Below are 7,624 nucleotides of genomic sequence, written 5' to 3' on the forward strand. Positions count from 1 at the left end.
CAATAAAACTGCCTGGGATGGACAGGCCCATCCCAGGTGGTACATTAGTATATTATACAGTCAATTCCTTATTTGGCTTCCTCATGTCAATAGGTAGAAGGGTATAGATGCCCTTGTGTCATTCATCGCTTTCACTCTCTCATTCATCCTTTAATTCATTATTCTTGTGACTTTTAATCTTTTTGTGAATTAGAAAATAGACAAAGAACGGACACTCATTCACAAATATTTGTGTTTCAACGTCAGCCCTTAGTTATAATTTAAAGATACTCTGAGTTATATACATCTTTTCTTTTTAGTTTCTTGTAGATAATTTGTACATATTTTTATCACTTGCAGTTAATCATACATATCAGTAGGGGTGTTCAGGTACTTATTTATTTATTTGTATATAGACCATGCAATATCACAGTTAAAGAGTTGTATATAGTTATATTTCGTGTAAATAGTTTGTAAATAAATAGTTAGATATGTATATAGTGTAACTTTGTATAAAAGTGTATATAGACAGAGTTGTATCAGTGATACATAATATCACAGTCGGTTTTTGCTCATTAGCGTCAGTCTTATTTTATTTTGTTTTTTGGGCTGACAGAGTCATTATCATAAATTTACAATATGTAATTAGTCAATGTTTTAAGAGTAGGGGAACGGTAGTTATTCATGTTAGGACTCGGTGTCAGTACCCGCTATTGGCTGACGGATTTGGATGACGCATATTCACGACTTCAATCCGCGCCCGAGCGGCCGCCCGCGGACCCGCCCAGCGGATCAGGCGTTTGATACTGCCGGTTCCCAGACACGTGCTCCACGTAAACGTCCCTCGACCAGCGAATTGTCTCCGATACAATGAGCCGCCTCATCAGACGAGCAAAGTACTGAGAAATACCCAGCCTCTCAGAACCGGCTCATTGTTCGGGTCCCAGGCACTCAGGGAGCCGACGACGATCGCATCCATGGTCACCTGGTATCCCTGTTCCCTGAGCGCAGTTGCAAGCTCCTGATACTTCTCATGTTTTTCTTTTCGAGCTGTATCAAGAGCTTTGCACTGGTTCTCAAATGGGACAGTGACATCCACAATGACAATGGACTTGGCTCGCTCGTTTCTGACTACCAGGTCAGGTCTGAGCGATGCCAGATCCCCATCAACCCCCTTACGGTCTGGTTGACCCGCTTCTCCCCGCGATCCTCGAAGCCTGCGATATCCGTTTGAGGATCGCATCATGTCGCAGCTGATAGCCCCTGGAGTGCGTCATACAGTGATTCAGGACGTGGGGCAGGGATTCGAGATAATACCCGCACACTCTGCAGCGCTTATCCCGCTCTCCCCAGCGCATTGCTCCATTAAGGGGCAATACGTCAAGTCGAGCGCGGTGGATAAATCGCCACTCGGCGAAGCGGATATATTTTCCGTCGCGCAAGCAGAGATTACTCTCCCGATTACGCGACGTAACCTCCCACACCCTACCCTGGTCCTTCTTCGCTGTCAGCATCTCCAGATATTGTAATTGGGCTGCCTTGCGAAGTCTCCAGATAATCTGTGACCTCGCACTTGGTGGCACCGTGACAGTGCGATCCCCAGTGTCCTTTATGATGATGGCGAGGCCATTCTCAACCTCATCCCATCTCCACTCCACACCAAGCCTTCTGGACAGACGCCTAGAGGCCATTCGCACCTTTGTCCAGACGTTCGGGTCACCTTTTTTGTTCCCTGCAAAGGGGCCATCCAGTGAACCCGAAAGGAACTCCGCAATTTCTTGCGGCGAAGGATGGTGAATAGTTTTTCGCTGGACCACTTGCTCTAGTGAGGACTTTGCAATCTCAGCCACATCAGCGTCCTTACAGGAAAGCATCCTGAAGGCCTGGGCAATGACTGAGATGTCTGCGAGGTCCGCAAGTGGGATGATCCCACACCCACCTCTCCACGGCTGTGCATATACCACTTCGGCACTTGCACGCTGTGGGAGGTGTAGCCAGCTCTTCACCATCCTCCTGAGTCCCTTGTCTATGGTGGTCAAGGGTGTTTTTTCAACTTGTCCCCCCCGCAGAATATAATCCATCCGTGGCATAATGAAAGTACGCAAAGCGTCTATCTTCTGCCACGGTGCGAGGAGGGACTCATCGATGGCCTCCGCGTCCGCCATCATGCTGGTGAGAGTTTTGATAGGATTTTGGCCGATCCTGAACCCCACTGGGACACCCAGATAATCGTAGGCCTCTCCCTCTCCCAGCGACTTCATTTCCTCACCGCTGATGGTAAATTTGCTATTCATTACACAGCGCTTGCTGCCCTTGCCACTTATATGTAATGTGACGCATTTGGACGGGTTGAATCTGATTCCAACCCGTCGGGCAGCAACGCTCGCGGTGAGAAGCAGCTGTTCCATATCCTCTTCCGAGGAGGCAGTAAAACAATAGTCGTCCGCATACGCGCATGACGCAATCCTTCTGCCGTTCAACGAGTAGCCCCGGTTTCGTTCCTCGACTGATCTTAGAACTGAGTCGGTGCCGACGTTGAAGGCAATTGGACTTGCCGGACAACCTTGCTTAGTGCCTCTCTTTAGAGGTATGGCAGCTGTGAAGCCTTCACTGGTGCGAACTCTCGTCGTGCACCCAGTGTAGAAGCTTTTATGAGGTTTTGTATTGGCTCCGGAGCGCCAATACCCTCAAACGCGTCGAATATCACCGCGTGCGGGATGGATCCAAAAGCATTGGACGCATCCAGACACGCGACGATAACGTCCTTCCCCGTACGAGCTCCATCTTCCAGGATCTCCTGAACCACGTAGTTGTGCTCAAGGCACCCCTCGTAGCGCAAGAAACCCTTTTGTGATGGAGTAAGCCTCCGTCCAGCGACCACGAAGCTCGTGATGCGATCGGCAATCAGAGCAGCAAACAATTTATAAATTGTGTTACCCATCGCGAGAGGCCGCCAGTTCGACAGGTCATTTCGGTCTCCTTTTTTGTGAATTAACACAGTATTAGAGACCTTCCATGACGTTGGTATGGCCCCCAGACGCATACATGCGTTGTAGACCGCAGTGAGCAGCACACAGCCCCGGTCAGTCCTCTTCAGGTCACTGTATTTCAGTCCGTCGGGGCCAGGGGCAGTATCCTGCATCCTGGCTAACCGTCGGCTGATCTCAGTTTCCGTCAGGGGGACGACCATCGCTGCGGCCAACTCACTCGTCTCTTCTGGTGGCCATACCTGTCTTTCTGGCAGGTCAGCTTCCAGGGGAGAATCGTCCGAATACATGCTTCGGAAATACCGGTCGACCTCACCCTTAGGCACCTGGCAAAAGGGTGAAGGCTCTTTCAGGACTTCCTGCATGGCTTTTCGCCGATTCTCCCTGTAAAGCTTTTGGATTCGGGTGGCAGCACGAATTCTGTCACCCTGCCCTGCTTGGTGTTGTTGCAGGTTCCTCTCCGCCTCTGGGTTGCTACCCCGATCCCTTCTCGAATCACGATCTCCACGACCACCCGCCGGCCTGGGTCCTGCGACTCCCTGAAAGAACATTGACAGTTTCCTGTCAAGCTCCTCCAGTTCATCCCAGGACTCAGTCGCCACAGCAAAGGCAGTAAGATCGGCACGTTTGTGCATCTCCTGTGACCTCGCTGCAGCATGGCGAGTGGCTGGTCGCTGGTCTTCACGGGCTTGTTGGGGGTTGGATCTTCGACGCTGAGAGCCTCGACTGGTCTCACGCCGAGCGTCCGGGAAAGGGGGACGTTGGGGGATCCACGGTCTTTGCTGACCTCGGGACATCCACGCAGGGCACTCGGCAGTTCGGCCCGATCCGTCGCGCGTGACGCCCGAGCGTCCACCCGGACACCGATCAAAGTCGCGAATTGTAGTGTTGGCGTCAATACTATTTAGGGGGTTAAATGAATTATTGAGTATTAGATCGGAACTATTTTGGAGACTATTGTTGGGTTGATTTGTGAAGTTCCGTCTGCCAACGCGACCACCTCGACCGTGTCCTACCTTCGTCCACCTGGGACGGTACATGTTGTTGTTATAATTGTTGTTTTTGTTGTTGTTATTATTATTATTATTGTTGTTGTTGGATGCAGCATAGTTAGAGTCGTCAGACAACTCGTCGCCACATTTCCTGCATTTTTTGCAGAGGTCATTTTTATTACTATTTACAATGTTGTTATTATTATCGTTGTCTGACGCGACCCGCCCGTCACCGCCACCGATGTTGATTAGGTTGTTGTTATTGTTACTGTTGTTAGATGTGTTGTTGACTAAAGTTTTGTTAACATTTGTGACTAGATTACTATTGTTTGGTGTGACCAGGTTAATTAGACTATTGCTTATGCTATGGATTGTACTATTGTTAAAACTATTGCATACTGTGACTAGGGATCGAACATCAGTGTCAGTAACGTTCGGGGGACTCGGAGGCGTAGCCATAATTGGGGAGAACGAATTACAATTTCAGGGAATAAATGGGGGTCACTCACCGTCGCTGCTGTTGACTCCCTCTGCTCCCTGGATTGTGGCGGGCTTATTGGCCCTTTTTCTCCCTCTGTTGTCCCCAGTACTGAACAACAGCTCTCGTCCAGTTCGTTGACCATGGCCAAATTGCCCACGATCAACGTGGGACTTGTCTTGGTGGCCATGATCGGACCCCTCATTGCCGATGTCGTGACTGTGGTTGTAGTTGTTGTTGTTGCCGCGAGTGTCGCTGAGGACACCACAACAGGCAGCAATGACGTCCTCCTTGGTTGACCAGGGCCTTTTAAGATGGTGGTTGGTGGAGCAGACTGTGCCCTGGTCCCTCTGGTAGTTGCCTCGGCGTAGGTCGTCGATGGATTGACTAATTTGACCAGGTCAGCCCGAGGCTTGGGCTTTGGGGCGAGGGCTGGAGCTGGTTGACTGCTCGCCCGCATTGACCTGGTCATGACCCTGGATGGTGGCGTCGAGGACTTCCGTTTGGTGGACGTCGTTGTTGGTGGTGGTGTGCTGCTCTTACGTGGAGCTGCCTGTTTGGCCCTCAGAAAAGCAGTTATTGTCCTGGTCCCTGTGACCCTGACATTTGAGACTACTCGCGGCTTCGTCAAGACGACACGGCAGTTTTTGGTAGCACTGGTGGTGCCTGACGTGGCGGTACCAGTGCTGGTGAGGGTCTTTCTCGCTGTTGATGTGGATGGACGAGAGGTTGCGAGTCGGGTACTGGGGATGTACTGCGGCTCGTGGGTGTTGATTCCTCCTAGTGGTCCTGGCGGTGCTGGTGATGGTGGTGAGCGACGACCTGGTGTTTGGGACACTACTAGGGGGTTCGAGTTGACGCAGTACTACTCGTAGATGTGCTACGCCTCACTCTGCCAGCTACATCCTCGCCTGTGCTACCGCTCCTCCTATCTCTATTTGGGACGACCGGGTTTGCGGAAGCCACGGAGGCACGGACTGCTGCAGGCCTGGCTCCACGAACTTTGGCTTGTGCAGCAGCTACCCCTGACAGTATTTTCCGCGTAGTGGTGTAGTTGTTCGCGGGTTCTCCCTGAGGGGGAGCCTACTGTAATTTCCGAGGGGCTATGGTCACCCGGGTGCTCCTTGAGTATATGTGACTTCACAATCTTCACTGGATACCTCCCGGTTCCAATGAACCCACAGATGTTACATCTGTGGATGACATTGGCCCCGAGATGCGTCCTTTTGAAGTGCTGCATAAATGCAGCGTGAGTCCCATACACCCCAGTTACCCCTCGGGCAGTGCTGGCGTAGCACTCCGGGCACCTAAGCTCCCTCGGGAGGGGGATGTTTACGATAACCTCCATACCGGGAAGTCACACACGTAGGGGGGAACAGGAAATATATAGAGTCCCCTTATACAAGGGAACCAACAAGCGTGCAAAAGGTTGTCCTAGGGGTGTGGAACGGACCACGAAACCCACGGACAGGAAACGAATGAGAGAGATAGAAAAAGGATAGAGGGCACGAGATTACGGGATAAGCGGGAAGTATCCGCTATTCCCGTAGGCTCAAGGGACCCGAAGAAAGAGAGAAACGGAAATAAAAAGTATACTGCCCTGTGGTGGTAAGTGTACCACAGGAAAGTATGCAAGAGAGAGAAATTAGGGAGTTCGAAATTAAGGAATAGGTTTCCTTAATTCCGTCCTCGGGGTAATGGTAAGTGGTAGGATAGGTAAGACTGTAGCGGGTCAGTTACCAGTGTAGCACTGGTGAACTTGTTCGCTACAAGTTACCCTAGGAAGGTCGCGACAGTTAACTACCCGTAGGTAATTGGTCGTCACAGACCACTGAGGGTAAGTCAGGGAACTACAGTACTGGTTAGTTACCAGCACCGTCGGTTACCCGACTGGGGTAAAGAGAATTGATGACAAGTTTTTCACCAATTCCTGGGAGTGAGTGTTGCCACACTCCAGGTAAAAAAACGGATAAGGGGGTAAAGAGAGAAGAGAGAAAGAGGGAAGGCTCCCAAGTAGAAAAAACGTGCGTGACTTACCTTTTGCAGGAGGTATCCCGTGATGATGACAGAAACTCCGTGGATTCCACCAAGCCAGTCGTCCAGGAAGTCGTCTTCTCCGGTGGTGGTGATTCTTTTTCACTCACACAAACTTTTTCACTGATTTTAATTAGAATAATACTAGTCAATGTGTGTTAAAAAAAAATATCACAGAGACCAATTTTTTTTTTTGGCCAAGATCAAAGTTGCTTAGTTTTAAAGTTCGTGGGGATTTTAATTAATCCCCATCAAAACAAGGTGTTAGGAAACACTGATTTTTGAAAATAGGCTTATAGAGCCGCGCTTGGCTGTACTGCAATGCCAAGGCAACTCGTGGCGGAACCGGAGCAAGCCCCAGATTTCTACCTACTTTCAAAAATCAGGTTAATATACTGGATCCTCAATGAGGATCGTACCAGATATTAAGCTGATAAGAACAGATTAAAGTCTCTTTATTGTCATAAATAATCATTATAACTGCCTGGGGTGGACAATCCCATCCCAGGTGGTACAGTAGTATTTAAATACAGTCAGTTTCTCAATTCTTGTTGAAAGTCAATAGGGAAGAAGGGCACAGACGCCCTTGTGTCACTCAATCATTCACTCACTCACTCATACTTTAATGTTTTATCACGTTTAGACTTTAATCATTAATATTAATTAATTAGTAGAAAAATAATCAAGCACTTTCATTCACACACAGCACTGTCATGTGGCGATTATGTTTTTATGTTTGTTCAAGGTACAATGTGTTTTATTTTGTGTATATAGTTTCATTCATTGTACGCATAGTTATTAGATAATCGTTTTAGTTTTATGTGTATATATGTGTTATAGGCAGTACTACTCTTATTTGGCCCCATCTCGTAGTGGCATTATTTCCAAGATCGATTTGTGACCATATAGGATAGGGTTGTTCTTTACTTTGTATATAATAACTTTGTATATATAAAATTGTAAATATATTTGAATATTAATAAATAGAATTGTAAAAATATAAATAAAGGAGTAAATTTGTAAATATAATTATCTTGTATATATGAAATCTATCCGTAGTATACAGGGTGTCTCTGAAGTGGCGGGAGTAATTGTTGGGGTCGATAGAGAAAAAAATACTGAATCGAAAGTTCCTGAGCCAAAAATTTTTTTGG

The 7,624-nt window shown here is 48.3% G+C and overlaps 1 pseudogene; it reads right to left on the reverse strand.

Moving 5' to 3' along the window:
* Window positions 1–6,761: 6,761 nt before the first annotated feature.
* Window positions 6,762–6,942, reverse strand: LOC141525970 (U2 spliceosomal RNA; annotated as a pseudogene).
* Between the last annotated feature and the right edge of the window lie 682 nt (window positions 6,943–7,624).

Source organism: Cotesia typhae, unplaced genomic scaffold (genome assembly GCF_013202065.1).
Source record: "Cotesia typhae breed Kobodo isofemale line unplaced genomic scaffold, CoteBio_Ctyphae contig_28, whole genome shotgun sequence".
NCBI lineage: Eukaryota > Metazoa > Arthropoda > Insecta > Hymenoptera > Braconidae > Cotesia > Cotesia typhae.